The sequence below is a fragment of the Salmo salar genome, chromosome 02 (genome assembly GCF_965601325.2).
Source record: "Salmo salar chromosome 02, fSalSal1, whole genome shotgun sequence".
NCBI lineage: Eukaryota > Metazoa > Chordata > Actinopteri > Salmoniformes > Salmonidae > Salmo > Salmo salar.
This window is the reverse complement of record NC_138292.1, coordinates 73,403,134-73,419,212: the sequence shown is the minus strand read 5'-3', so window position 1 is coordinate 73,419,212 and position 16,079 is coordinate 73,403,134. Positions and strand designations below refer to the sequence as shown.

At 47.1% G+C, this 16,079-nt stretch overlaps 1 pseudogene across 1 annotated transcript; it reads right to left on the bottom strand.

The window, feature by feature from the left end:
- Window positions 1–7: 7 nt before the first annotated feature.
- On the bottom strand, window positions 8–14,915 carry LOC106591705 (sodium-independent sulfate anion transporter-like; annotated as a pseudogene). The gene is made up of 11 exons (XR_014381964.1): window positions 14,636–14,915; window positions 14,186–14,351; window positions 13,326–13,434; window positions 11,465–11,848; window positions 10,420–10,562; window positions 10,207–10,365; window positions 9,637–9,709; window positions 7,744–9,364; window positions 7,487–7,620; window positions 3,878–3,965; window positions 8–3,263 (listed from the first exon to the last, which is right to left on the bottom strand). The product of XR_014381964.1 is annotated as a sodium-independent sulfate anion transporter-like (transcript).
- Window positions 14,916–16,079: the final 1,164 nt, after the last annotated feature.

Here is a 16,079-nt window from a genome sequence, read left to right as displayed (position 1 = left end):
CAATATGTACACATGGAAAAGTGATTTATTGAAGCTAAGTATTCCAATCCAATGCATTAACCAAAACATTAGTTTCACTTATTTTACCTCTCCTTTCTCCACCTCCCTTACTCAGAGAGCAGACATGAATTAGCTGTTGGCAGCACTGTCAACTGGGTGGCACACTTATTACTGCATGTAATAATAAATTGCAACAATGTTGTCGAGGTTGGAGGGGCAGACAGCAAGATGTATGCAAACCCCCACTGTTGCAAACCAAATGCTGGGCTAGAAGCAATGGGAAATAATGTCTAGGTGCTTTTTCCCCAAGTGGAGATAAAGTTCATGAATTGCCTGGCTGGACTGATGGGAGGGGACAGTGGATACATGTGTTCCATACTCTTATCACCTTTGAACACTTAATCAATAGTCTTGTTGTGATGATAAGGACCAATGAATAACAAATGGTTCATCTGCACTTATGACACCTGAAGGAGCGTCCGTATATTATTCGATTGGAGAGATTCTACATTAAATCGAAGAAACCCTCAGATAAAAGGTCAGAAAATAGCTTGAAACTAAACAGGAAGTTACCAACGTATACTATGCCACAGGAGGTTGGTGGCACCTTAATTGGGGAGGACGGGCTCGTGGTAATGGCTGGAGCTGAATCAATGGAATGGTATCCAATACATAAAACACATGGTTTGATGCCGTTCCATTTACTCCGTTCCAGACATAATGAGCCATCCTCCCCTCAGCAGCCTCCACTGTGCTCTGTGTATTGATTGACAGGGTTACATGTAATACAAATCAAATTTTATGCACCCGTGTTGAGGGCCACCGTGGCAGATGTGTTGTTGCCTACCCTCACCACCTGGGGACATCCCATCAGGAAGTCCAGTTGTTGAGGGAGGTTTTCAGTCCCAGGGTCCTTAGCTTAGTGATGAGCTTGGAGGGCACTATGGTGTTGAACGCTGAGCTGTGGACAATGAACAACATTCTCATGTAGGTGTTCCTTTTGTCCAAGTGGAAAGGACAGTGTGGCGTGCAGTAGAGATTGAGTCATTTGTGGATCTGTTGAGGTCCTACACCCAAACAAATGTTGTTCTCATGCATGGTTCAGTGTTGCTTGCCTTGAAGTGAGCATAGAAGGCATTTTGCTCGTCTGGTCGTCACTGGGCAGCTCGCGGCTGGGTTTCCCTTTATAATGTGACAGTGATAGTTTGCAAGCCCTGCCACATCCGACGAGCATCAAAGCTGGTGTAGCAGGATTCGATCTTAATCCTGCATTGACGTATGTCTGTTTGATGGTTTGTCGGAGGACATAGCAGATTTTCTTATAATCGTCTGGGTTAGTGTCCCACTTCTTGAAAGCGGGAGCTCTGGTTTTTAGCTCAGGGCTTCTGGTTGAAATATGTACCCGTATGGTCACTGTGAGGACAACGTTGTCGATTCACTTGTTAATGAAGTCGGTGACTGATGTGGTTATCTCCTCAATGCCATCGGATGAGACCCGGAACATATTCCAGTCTGTGCTAGTGAAACAGTCCTGTAGCTTATCATCTGCTTGATCGGACCACTTCCGTATTGAGCGCATCACTGGTACTTCCTGTTTGAGTTTTTGCCTGTAAGCAGGATTCAGGAGGATAGAGTTATGGTCATATTTGCCAAATGGAGGGCGAGGGAGAGCTTGTATGCGTCTCTGTGTGTGGAGTAAAGGTGGTCTAGAGTTTTTTTCGCTTCTATTTGAACACGTGACATGCTGTTAGAAATTAGGTAAACTAATTTCAGTTTTCCTGCATTAATAACAAAGTAATATGACTTGTTTGACTTGAGGTACTGGGCCTAGCCTGACAAGACACCTTGAGACCCTCCCACATATGTAGTTAGGGGTGAGAATGGTACGGCTGTATGAAAGTAATGGATTACATCAGAATGGTACGGCTGTATGAAAGTAATGGATTACATCAGAATGGTACGGCTGTATGAAAGTAGTGGATTACATCAGAATGGTATGGCTGTATGAAAGTAGTGGATTACATCAGAATGGTACGGCTGCATGAGAGTAGTGGATTACATCAGGAAGTATGATTTTGTTGACTTTGTTGCATCAATCCCTAGTGTTGTGGAAAATTACAGAATTAGTCAATCTATCCCATGTTTTACTGCGTCTCGTTATATGCTAGTGTTTTTCTAACCTGATACAAACTTGTCTTTGTGTGACTTAGGCATAAGACTGGGTGTCTTCCCTGTGGCTCAGTTGGTAGAGCATGGTGTTTGCAACGCCAGCATAGTGTGTGCAACGCCAGGGTTGTGGGTTCGATTCCCACGGGGGGCCAGTACAAATAATTTTTTTATGAAATGTATGCATTCACTACTGTAAGTCGCTCTGGATAAGAGCGTCTGCTAAATGACTAAAATGTAATGTAAAAATGTATAGCTAAGATCTGTTAGGTGCGACCGCAGCATGTGAGACATCCCGTGAGTTTACTATCTGCAGGAAGTCAGCTGTGTGGAACCTTGCAAGAAGGAGGAGCACATTATAGTGTGAACTGTGACAAAACACAGTTATACAGTTGAGCCCTCGGGCTATCTTAATATGCACAGACAAACCAATCGCCTTTTACACTATGTTCCGCCCCTGTTTCCACACATCTGCTAAGTTGCCACGTAGACAAGAGGTTGTACTTTTCTATAAAAAAAAAAAAAAGACCCGACTATGTTTGTTAAGCTTTCAACTCTAAACCGTTCTTGGTAATGGTTGGTTGCTTCATTTGTAAAACCAAAGTTGCAATAGTGTAAGTATCTCCCCAGTCTATGAATATTTGATACGTCATATACCAGATAGAGCCCTAACGCCTATGTAAATCAAATCAAAACATTAGATAGGTATTAGACATACAGTAATACCTCTTTGGACAGGCTAAGTGCTATTTCCTCCATATTGCTTACACCTATCCACACACACTGACTCAGGTGACTAGGGTTTCCCAATCCTGGTCCAGGGGACCCAAGGCGGTACACATGTTTTGTTTTTAGCTTAATTCAACTTATCAAGCATTTGGTTGAATCAGGTTTGTGAGTGCAAAAACAAAAACGTGCCCCCTTAGGGTCCGCAGGACCAGGATTGGGACACACTGGGGTAGGGGCCTGGAAAGGATTTGGAATTTTGATTTGGAACACAAACAGGAAGTTAAGTGCTGAGGGGGTGGGGCTTCTTTCCTTACATTACTTCCTGAGAAGTGATTTCCCCTCCTCCAGTTCCTCTGTGTACGTTGGCTCTGAAGGGGTTAACACACAGAGCAAACGTGTTAAAATAGACCCAGGATAAAGGTAGTGTGTGTGTGTGTGTGTTCTAGCTGTTCCTGTAAACTTCCAGTCATTGTGCTAACGCTAGTTAGCAATGGGCTAGAAACTACCTTCAACTAACTTCAAACTGCACACAGAGACATTCAAATGTCCATTAGTGAAAGAAACCCCAAAACCTACTCTAGACTTGATCAGTGTCTACAGATAACTTCAACAACATAAAAGTCATTATAAAAGCTACAAGATGAAACCGATCACACAGCAGCATCTTTAAAGTGGAAAAGCATAAGAGATTGGTTCTCATACTTGGTTAAAAAAAAGGGGGTTGACAACCTGTCAACTGCTTGACAGCCAATCAATGGGTGAGGGGGAGGGACATTCATGGCCACCGCTGTACCCTGATTGGTCCAGATCCATACCAATCATTCTGATTTCAGTGTCAGGGTCCGTTGATTCAGTGTCAGGGTCCGTTGACTCGAGTGTAATTGGTGCACTCAGCAGGGATTGGTTCAGGACAGCATAAAAAAAAAATATCACTGTTCTAGTCCGTGATTTGTTGGTTGTGGTGTCAGTCACTGAGCGTTACCCGATAGGATGGTTAGTGCCGCCTCCACACTGGCGGTGTGTCTAAGATCCGGCAGATCTGCTGCCAACAGGACCTCCAAGACCGAATACTGAGAGAGAGAGTGAAGAGAAGAGAGAGAGAGAGAGAGAGAGAGAAGAGACAGAGAAGAGAAGAGAGAGACAGATGCAATCAGTCTGATTATACTTCATCATTGGTAGTCAACCAATGTACCTGCAGGCCAGAACACACCCAGTCAGTCAGTCAGTACCTGCAGGCCAGAACACACCCAGTCAGTCAGTCAGTACCTGCAGGCCAGAACACACCCAGTCAGTCAGTCAGTACCTGCAGGCCAGAACACACCCAGTCAGTCAGTCAATACCTGCAGGCCAGAACACACCCAGTCAGTCAGTCAGTACCTGCAGGCCAGAACACACCCAGTCAGTCAGTCAGTACCTGCAGGCCAGAACACACCCAGTCAGTCAGTCAGTACCTGCAGGCCAGAACACACCCAGTCAGTCAGTCAGTACCTGCAGGCCAGAACACACCCAGTCAGTCAGTCAATACCTGCAGGCCAGAACACACCCAGTCAGTCAGTCAATACCTGCAGGCCAGAACACACCCAGTCAGTCAGTACCTGCAGGCCAGAACACACCCAGTCAGTCAGTCAATACCTGCAGGCCAGAACACACCCAGTCAGTCAGTACCTGCAGGCCAGAACACACCCAGTCAGTCAGTCAATACCTGCAGGCCAGAACACACCCAGTCAGTCAATACCTGCAGGCCAGAACACACCCAGTCAGTCAGTCAGTCAATACCTGCAGGCCAGAACACACCCAGTCAGTCAGTCAGTCAGTCCCTACAGGCCAGAACACAGTCAGTCAGTCAGTCCCTGCAGGCCAGAACACACCCAGTCAGTCAGTCAGTCAGTCAGTACCTGCAGGCCAGAACACAGTCAGTCAGTACCTGCAGGCCAGAACACACCCAGTCAGTCAGTCAGTCCCTGCAGGCCAGAACACACCCAGTCAGTCAGTCAGTACCTGCAGGCCAGAACACACCCAGTCAGTCAGTCAGTCCCTGCAGGCCAGAACACACCCAGTCAGTCAGTCAGTACCTGCAGGCCAGAACACACCCAGTCAGTCAGTCAATACCTGCAGGCCAGAACACACCCAGTCAGTCAGTCAGTACCTGCAGGCCAGAACACACCCAGTCAGTCAGTCAGTCAGTCAGTCAGTCAGTCAGTCAGTCCCTGCAGGCCAGAACACAGTCAGTCAGTCAGTCAGTCAGTCAGTACCTGCAGGCCAGAACACAGTCAGTCAGTACCTGCAGGCCAGAACACACCCAGTCAGTCAGTCAGTACCTGCAGGCCAGAACACACCCAGTCAGTCAGTCAGTACCTGCAGGCCAGAACACACCCAGTCAGTCAGTCAGTACCTGCAGGCCAGAACACACCCAGTCAGTCAGTCAGTACCTGCAGGCCAGAACACACCCAGTCAGTCAGTCAATACCTGCAGGCCAGAACACACCCAGTCAGTCAGTCAATACCTGCAGGCCAGAACACACCCAGTCAGTCAGTACCTGCAGGCCAGAACACACCCAGTCAGTCAGTCAATACCTGCAGGCCAGAACACACCCAGTCAGTCAATACCTGCAGGCCAGAACACACCCAGTCAGTCAGTCAGTCAATACCTGCAGGCCAGAACACACCCAGTCAGTCAGTCAGTCAGTCCCTGCAGGCCAGAACACAGTCAGTCAGTCAGTCCCTGCAGGCCAGAACACAGTCAGTCAGTCAGTCAGTCAGTCAGTACCTGCAGGTCAGAACACAGTCAGTCAGTCAGTACCTGCAGGCCAGAACACACCCAGTCAGTCAGTCAATACCTGCAGGCCAGAACACACCCAGTCAGTCAGTCAATACCTGCAGGCCAGAACACACCCAGTCAGTCAGTACCTGCAGGCCAGAACACACCCAGTCAGTCAGTCAATACCTGCAGGCCAGAACACACCCAGTCAGTCAGTACCTGCAGGCCAGAACACACCCAGTCAGTCAGTCAATACCTGCAGGCCAGAACACACCCAGTCAGTCAATACCTGCAGGCCAGAACACACCCAGTCAGTCAGTCAGTCAATACCTGCAGGCCAGAACACACCCAGTCAGTCAGTCAGTCAGTCCCTGCAGGCCAGAACACAGTCAGTCAGTCAGTCCCTGCAGGCCAGAACACAGTCAGTCAGTCAGTCAGTCAGTCAGTACCTGCAGGTCAGAACACAGTCAGTCAGTCAGTACCTGCAGGCCAGAACACACCCAGTCAGTCAGTCAGTCCCTGCAGGCCAGAACACAGTCAGTCAGTCAGTCAGTACCTGCAGGCCAGAACACAGTCAGTCAGTCAGTCAGTCAGTCCCTGCAGGCCAGAACACACCCAGTCAGTCAGTCAGTCCCTGCAGGCCAGAACACACCCAGTCAGTCAGTCAGTCAGTCAGTCAGTACCTGCAGGTCAGAACACAGTCAGTCAGTCAGTACCTGCAGGCCAGAACACACCCAGTCAGTCAGTCAGTCCCTGCAGGCCAGAACACAGTCAGTCAGTCAGTCAGTCAGTACCTGCAGGCCAGAACACACCCAGTCAGTACCTGCAGGCCAGAGGTCAGTCAGTCAGTCAGTCAGTACCTGCAGGCCAGAACACACCCAGTCAGTCAGTCAGTCAGTCAGTACCTGCAGGCCAGAACACAGTCAGTCAGTCAGTACCTGCAGGCCAGAACACACCCAGTCAGTCAGTCAGTCAGTACCTGCAGGCCAGAACACACCCAGTCAGTCAGTCAGTACCTGCAGGCCAGAACACACCCAGTCAGTCAGTCAATACCTGCAGGCCAGAACACACCCAGTCAGTCAGTCAGTACCTGCAGGCCAGAACACACCCAGTCAGTCAGTCAGTACCTGCAGGCCAGAACACAGTCAGTCAGTCAGTCAGTACCTGCAGGCCAGAACACACCCAGTCAGTCAGTCAGTCAGTACCTGCAGGCCAGAACACAGTCAGTCAGTCAGTACCTGCAGGCCAGAACACACCCAGTCAGTCAGTCAGTCAGTCAGTACCTGCAGGCCAGAACACAGTCAGTCAGTCAGTACCTGCAGGCCAGAACACAGTCAGTCAGTCAGTCAGTCAGTCCCTGCAGGCCAGAACACAGTCAGTCAGTCAGTCAGTCCCTGCAGGCCAGAACACACCCAGTCAGTCAGTAAGTCCCTGCAGGCCAGAACACACCCAGTCAGTCAGTAAGTCCCTGCAGGCCAGAACACACCCAGTCAGTCAGTAAGTCCCTGCAGGCCAGAACACACCCAGTCAGTCAGTAAGTCCCTGCAGGCCAGAACACACCCAGTCAGTCAGTAAGTCCCTGCAGGCCAGAACACACCCAGTCAGTCAGTCAGTACCTGCAGGCCAGAACACACCCAGTCAGTCAGTAAGTCCCTGTAGGCCAGAACACACCCAGTCAGTCAGTAAGTCCCTGTAGGCCAGAACACACCCAGTCAGTCAGTAAGTCCCTGCAGGCCAGAACACACCCAGTCAGTCAGTCAGTACCTGCAGGCCAGAACACACCCAGTCAGTCAGTAAGTCCCTGCAGGCCAGAACACACCCAGTCAGTCAGTACCTGCAGGCCAGAGAAGATGAGTCCAACCCCTCGTAGTTTGAACTGTCGTAGCAGGTCCCTGAGCTCGTTGACAACTGTATAGTCTACAGTATTGACATGATGACAGTCCAGGACCACTGACCTAGGAGGAGAGGCTGAGGGGGGAGAGGAGAGAATTGGGGGGGGGGAGGCAAGCACAAGAGGAGGACAGATTAGTTTCCCTAGGCAGACGGATTGCCTCCCACATTAACAATGTTCCAGCATACACACTCTCTTACCCTGTAGTGCCTGAGTGTATAGGACAGTGTTGAGGTACTCTGTCGAGGGGAAACTGAGTCCACTATCTAACTCCATCACCAGAACACCATGATCACACAGAGAGAACACACACCTGTTACACACACACACACGAAGAGAACACACACCTGCCTGTTACACACACACAGACCTGTTACACCTGCTACACACACACAGACCTGTTACACACACACTGAGAAACTGAGTCCACTATCTAACTCCATCACCAGAACACCATGATCACACACCTGTACACACACACCTGTACACACACACACACACACACACACACTTTATGCTGGGCCTGGCTACATTGTAGAGCAGCATGAGTCCAGAAACAACTACACCTCCCACAATGCCGTACTGCACCTCCCAGAAACTCAACAGGAAGGTGGTCAGGAACGGCACCAGGTCAAGCTCAGAGACACACACACAGATTTGAAAACACACACATAGATTTGAAACACACACCAACACACAAATATGTAAAAACTGTGAGACAAACACATACACACAGATTTAAAACACACACATACACACTACTTACTGCGTATCCTCCAGAACTGTATGACGACACGGTAGTCGACCATGGGAGCCACAGCACAGATGATGACTGCTGCCAGAGAGGCTTTAGGGATGTAGTAGAATGCTGGCATCAGAAAGGCCAGGGACAACAGCACTACCACACCTCAACACCAGACAGATACCACACATTAATTACAATATACTAACGACTACACAATACACTACCACAACACCAGACAGGGTATCATCAAACACTGCGAGATGAGTCATTTATATAGTGTCAAGAGACACACAGGTGTTTGTAATCATGGCCAAGTATGGCCTAATATCATTGGTTAACTCAAATATTTTAAAAAATGGCATACAAAGAACATACAAAAAGACAAACAAATGGATAGCATACGATCATAGCATTTGTAGTCTAAAATGTATCTAACAAACAATTACAATGGCAAAATCACAATTATCACAAGAATGGCTTCAGATCAAAGTCTATGTTGAGACCGAAGGGAGCAAGGGTCTTTAAATTAAAGATCCAGGCAGCCTCTCGTTTTAACAATAAATTATCAAGGTCACCCCCTCTCCTCGGGAGGGTGACATGTTCGATACCAATATAACGCAGAGACGAAATCGGATGGTTTGCTTCCAAAAAGTGGGCCGCTTAAAATCAAGAAATTCAACCAAGACAAAAAAGATAAGGCCGAGGATAAAGTCTACTTTTGGAGAAACCCTGACAAAGGAGGTCCTGCTCCTCTCCATGGCAGACGCAGGAGGGATGACACTTACTTTGATCCAAATTTGATGCAAATATTTGCATCTGAGCTGTTAGAGTGTGCGGCTTTCCTTTATTTTCTAGTGTTTCAAACATTAAGACTGTTTCAAGAGCTTCAGTCCGCTTCATGTTGTGTTTCCTTACTTCCTAGTATCGCCATACTGGTGTCATGGCAACACTAATGCACACACACCTTCCGAAGCTTCCTGTGACCGGATAGGCTGAGACGAAGGATCCCATGATGTTGGTTAGACCAATAGCAAACAGTTCCTGGTTGGCATCGATCCTATAGTCATTCTGACTGGCTGGGGATTCAAATCAAATCAAACTTTATTCAAAGTGCATTTAAACTCACTTAACAGCAAAGAAGATAGAGAAACAGAATAATTATGCAAGATTTTTGAGATATTCCATCCTCAATGTGACTTCTTTGGTCAAATAAATAACAAATAAACATTTAACAACACAAGTTGGTACAGAAAGAGCACACCAGTAACATGGCAGAAAGACACACACACACACACACACACACACACACACACACACACACACACACACACACACAGAAGGCTCTCACCAAAGGCTTTAGCGATGGCAATAGTCTCCAGTACTTCCATGAAGGGGATGACAGCCAGCCCTCCTCCAAAATCCTGCCACGAGATTGGTCAGAAGGGGTTTTCTATCACTCATATCTGAGATGTGATTGGACAACAGGGTTCTAATGACTAATTACTGTTCCCTGATTGGCTTAGCATACTGACCAAGAGCAACTGGGGACCTTTGCTGTAATAGCTACCTGTTACTTTTCACTGTAACCTAATTGGAAAACCCAATACTGTGACAACTCAACACTAACAACTCAATACTGTAATATCATGGGTTCAGCTCACTCTCCCCAACGGTAATAACTAAATTCCGTAATATAATTGGTTGACACCCACTCTCCAGTGTCAACTCTGTATCCAAATTGGTCCATCCCCCTGTCACTCCCCCACTCTGTATCCCTAGTGGTCTGTCCCTGTCACTCCCCCACTCTGTATCCCTAGTGGTCTGTCCCTGTCACTCCCCCACTCTGTATCCCTATTGGTCTGTCCCTGTCACTCCCCCCACTCTGTATCCCTATTGGTCTGTCTCCCCCGTCACTCACCTCTACGATCTCTCCGAAGCTGATGCTGGTACCGTTGGGCGTGGTCTCGGAGAGGGGAGGGGCTCTGAATGGCGGCAGGCCCTGGGACGTTTTCCCGGTAATGGTGAAGACCGGTGAGCCAAACGGAGGACGCCGCCACTACGACCAACGCATTACGCACTGAGGTGGTGAGACACACACATTATACTCTCTCTCACCCCCCCAGGTACTGACCGGTAGCGATGCCCCAGACCAGACTGTGAGCACCCCTGGTGAGGGGGGTGTCTTGTTCTGACGGGGGTTCTAGGGTACTCTTCATCCACTGCAACATCACCAGCAGATACAGACACAGCAGACCTAGAACCACATCTCCTATCCTACACACACACACACACACTACGATATCACACACACTCTACAACGATATTACACACACCTACGTTACAACGCTGTTACACACACACACGTTACAACGATGTTACACAAACACACGTTACAACGATATTACACACATCTACGTTACAACGCTGTTACACACACACACGTTACAACGATGTTACACAAACACACGTTACAACGCTGTTACACACATCTACGTTACAACGCTGTTACACACACACACATTACAACGATGTTACACAAACACACCGTTACAACATTACACACACACACACACACACACACACACACACACACACACACACACACACACACACTACAACAATATTACACACACACACACGTTACAACGATGTTACACAAACAGACAACTGTACAACATTACACACACACGTTACAACAATATTACACACACACAAAAGTGTAGCCTACTGTAGGCCTACTCTACCTGGTCTCCGGTTTCCTGTAGAAGGTGTAGACCAGTCCTCTACTCTACCTGGTCTCAGGTTTCCTGTAGAAGGTGTAGACCAGTCCTCTACTCTACCTGGTCTCAGGTTTCCTGTAGAAGGTGTAGACCTGTCCTCTACTCTACCTGGTCTCAGGTTTCCTGTAGAAGGTGTAGACCAGTCCTCTACTCTACCTGGTCTCAGGTTTCCTGTAGAAGGTGTAGACCTGTCCTCTACTCTACCTGGTCTCAGGTTTCCTGTAGAAGGTGTAGACCAGTCCTCTACTCTACCTGGTCTCAGGTTTCCTGTAGAAGGTGTAGACCTGTCCTCTACTCTACCTGGTCTCAGGTTTCCTGTAGAAGGTGTAGACCTGTCCTCTACTCTACCTGGTCTCAGGTTTCCTGTAGAAGGTGTAGACCTGTCCTCTACTCTACCTGGTCTCAGGTATCCTGTAGAAGGTGTAGACCTGTCCTCTACTCTACCTGGTCTCAGGTTGATCTAGAACCAGAACTATGAGGGTGATCTAGAACCAGAACTATGAGGGTGATCTAGAACCAGAACTATGAGGGTGATCTAGAAGCAGAAGTGATCTAGAACCAGAACTATGAAGACATTCTCCCCTACCCAGACGCAGTAGAGCCATGGCGGTCTGTATGGTTCCACAGAGCAGGGTGAGGAGGACGGCTCGGACCGGGTCTCCCCCCACGTAGGAGGCACACAGCAGGGACATGATGGCAGTAGGACCCAGGGTTACATCCTTGGAGGTCCCCAGAAACGTATAGCTGAACCCACCCATGAAGGCTGAGTACCAAGCCATACTGTAGAGAGGGGGATAATTTGACTTAAAGGAAGTAGAGAGAGTGAGCACTTCCTAACCTCCTGCCAAATGTATAACCATATGAGAGACACATATTTCCTTCAGATTACACAGACCCACAAAGAATGTGAAAACAAATCCAATTTTGATTAACTCCCATATCTATTGGGTGAAATACCACAGTGGGCCATCACAGCAGCAAGATTTGATTCTTTGATTCCACAAGAAAAGGGCAACCAGTGAAGAACAAACATCATTGTAAATACAACCCATATTTATTTATTTTCGATTTTGTACTTGAACTATTTGCACATCGCTTCAACACTGAAAATAGACATAACATGACATTTGAAATGTCTTTATTATTTTGGAAAATGTGTGAGTGTAATGTTTACTGTTAGTTTTTAGTGTTTATTTCACGTATGTTTATCCATTTCACTTGCTTCGGCAATGTAAACATATGATTCCCATGCCAATAAAACCAATTGAATTGAGGACAGAGAGACAGAGAGAGTGAGAGACAGAGAGAGACAGAGGGAGACAGAGAGAGAGCTGGGTAGGAAACAAAAAGAAAGAGTAGAGGAGAAGTGAGGGGGATTGTAGGAGAAAATGGAGGGAGAAGAGTGCCATGTCAGGTAACAGGTAAAAGAATCCCCAAGGTAAAGCTGTTCTGTGCTAAAACATGAGAGGACTTGATGACTATGGTCTATAGACACTCAGGCCTATGAACTATGTCCCAACTGTGTCCCTATTCATTCCCCCATAGGGCTCCGGTCAAAAGTAGTGCACTATATAGGGAATAGGGTGCCATTTGGGATGCAAACTGAGGTCTATAAAGCTATATGATCCAATAACATGTTCAACATTACACTCAACTATGCTTACAGTGAGGGGTTGGAAAATGTAACAACACAGGTGTGCCAAACGTTTAGCAATACAACACTAGAAACAGCATGTGATCCTTCTGGCGTGAGAGGCCTTGTCCCAGAGATATAGCAAGTACTTCTACTACCACTCACCAGTACAGGTAGGCCTAACTATTTAACCCTGGCTCCTCCCTCTCACCTGTACAGATAAACCCTGCCCCTGGCTCCTCCCTCTCACCTGTACAGATAAACCCTGCCCCCAGCCCCTCCCTCTCACCTGTACAGATAAACCCTGCCCCCAGCCCCTCCCTCTCACCTGTACAGATAAACCCTGCCCCCAGCCCCTCCCTCTCACCTGTACAGATAAACCCTGCCCCCAGCCCCTCCCTCTCAACTGTACAGATAAACCCTGCCCCCAGCCCCTCCCTCTCACCTGTACAGATAAACCCTGCCACCAGCCCCTCCCTCTCAACTGTACAGATAAATCCCGCCCCTGGCCCCTCCCTCTCAAATGTACAGATAAACCCCGCCCCTGGCCCCTCCCTCTCAACTGTATAGACTATGGTCTATAGACACTCAGGCCTATGAACTGTGATTTATCGGATCTCTCACCTGTACAGGTAGGCCGGCCACCTCAGCATAAGCCAGGGCCTGTGGTACGGTGGTTACACCCACGGTGAGACCTGCTATCAGGTCCATCTGGAGCCAGCTCAGCCTGTACCTGGAAGTGGAGAAAACACAGAAAGACTTGTGTTAGCATCCCAAGGATTTAGATTGAAAGAGAGAGAGAGACAGAGACCAAGACATATTTGAAAGTAAATAACGTTCGGAGAACATGCTTCAATAAGACTTTTAATAACCCTGCTAGCTTAGTTTGGGTTAACTGTTCTGAACTCCCAGCACAGATAAGCATATGAATTTCCATGTGTCCTAAGTATCAATTATGCAAATACATTTATTTTTTATGGTGGCAAGGCGTCAGTGAGATTCAAATCTATGATCTTCTGTTCTCTATCCATGGAATTAGTCCACTGCACCACCAGGATGCAGCTAGCATGCCATGTTTTATTAACCCTTACAAAGCTGTTCATTTAGACCCCATATCAAAGTAATCAACCACTCATTAAGATCAGGTTTGGCCAATTAGTGGGCGTGGCCAACAACTGAACATACGTAAAAAGATAAAGGAGAGAGTTTTGTTGACGCTGAGAACGGAATGTATATGTTTTTAAAAAACATTCTTAAAAGGTTCTTGGAACTTTACTAATGTTTTCTTGTGGTTTTTATGGAAGGTTTTCTTAATGTTCTGAGAACATGACTTTAAATAGAACCATGAGGAAACCTGTAGAAAACGTAATGCTGAAGTACTGACGTTTCCACCTAAGAAACACATGGTTCTCAGAACATTATGTGCTAGCTGGGCAGCCTTTGTCTCTCATCGCCAGAGAAAGAGATGAGGGTGGGACACCTACTTGGGTAACCAGGTGAGGATGGGGAGCCAGGCCTGGAGGGTTCTGTAGGAGCAGCAGGAAGCCATTCTCTCCCCCAGAGAGGACCTTCCAATCTGAGGCCCGGGCCGGTCCACCAGGGGCTCCATCATGTTGCCTGGAACCAGAACGGAACAGGACAGAGGAGGGTCTGTAGTTGGTGAAGCGGCGAACATGAGATGGAGAGGAGGCGGAGAGATGTTAATGCAGACAGAGAGCAGAGTCACAGACAGGCAGACACACACAAAGTGCTGACAAGCAGACTTTGAGACTACAGTACACACACACACACACACACACACACACACACACACACACACCACACACACACACGAAAACCAATCCAATGTCACCATTCCATAGACACACAAACAGGCAAAACCAGGAAGGTACTGTAGGTGGCAGCAGTAGGCCAGGTAGGTTGTGTTTGCTTACCTCAGTCCTCAGGGTGGGTGAGGTTCAAACTAGACTATAATATGACATCCACGTCTTCACACTCCAACTAGGCAGGTAAAAGACAAAACACCAAGAGAGCAGAGAATCACCAACGTTCCCAGAACCGTCAGATCTCAAATCATTCTAGGATCCAGAAAGGCAAGATCCTCCCAGTGTGTCTTCCATTCCATTTTTGGAATTACTGGTGTACTCACTGTGATTAAAGAACAGAAAGAAAGTAGAAAAGTGGTCAATTAAATCCAGCAATAAAAGCCCATAAAGAACGAAGACAAAGATGGTAAAATAGAGGACATACTGTAGACTTTAATCTCCTGACAGACTTAAAGGAAAATGGTTTTGCTTGTCAGCAATCGAGTTTTCAAGATAAGCAACTTTCAAAATACAGAAATCATCCCCATATGACGTATTCGGCATCATATGGTGATGTCTGTATTTTGAAAGTTGCTTATCTTAAAAATTGGATTGCTGACTAGCAAAACATGTTGGGACTACGTCAACAATGGACTAATGAAACAAATACTGTGCCAAAGGGTAGTTTTTGGGTGGAGTTTTCCTTTAACTATTAAAATCCTACCCACAAGTGTGAGATTTATATCAGGGCGCCAACCAAGATGAACTAGACTGTAGGCTACGTGCATTTATCAGTCAGTATACTGTACTCTACTTTCATGAGTTCTACTGTACTGCCAACAGAGCATGAGCAAAATATTTTTGGCTCACTTATTTATTGAATATATAGTTTCTAAATTCAGTGGAGGCAAAAGAACATACACAGCCTAACATACGCAGATTGATTTAACTATCACCATGCCAACCAACTCCATTTAAAATCTATGGCTATGGTATCACCAACCCACCCCATCCCATTTAGAATATATGGCTATGGTATCACCATGCCAACCCACCCCATCCCATTTAGAATATATGGCTATGCCAACCCACCCCATCCCATTTAGAATATATGGCTATGGTATCACCATGCCAACCCACCCCATCCCATTTAGAATATATGGTTATGGTATCACCATGCCAACCCACCCCATCCCATTTATAATATATGGTTATGGTATCACCATGCCAACCCACCCCATCCCATTTAGAATATATGGCTATGGTATCACCATGCCAACCCACCCCATTTAGAATATATGGCTATGGTATCACCATGCCAACCCACCCCATTTAGAATATATGGTTATGTTATCACCATGCCAGCCCACCACATCCCATTTAGAATGTATGGCTATGGCGCTGGCTGGCAAATTTAACTTGACACTGGCTAGCCACAATCACATGACAATTTGGTTGATCTACTTTACAATTTGCATTCTGGTTTCATACAGTTTAAAATTTTTCACTGGGTCCACAGTCATTTTCATAGCTGCTCAGGCCTCAGGCACACACACACACACACACACACACA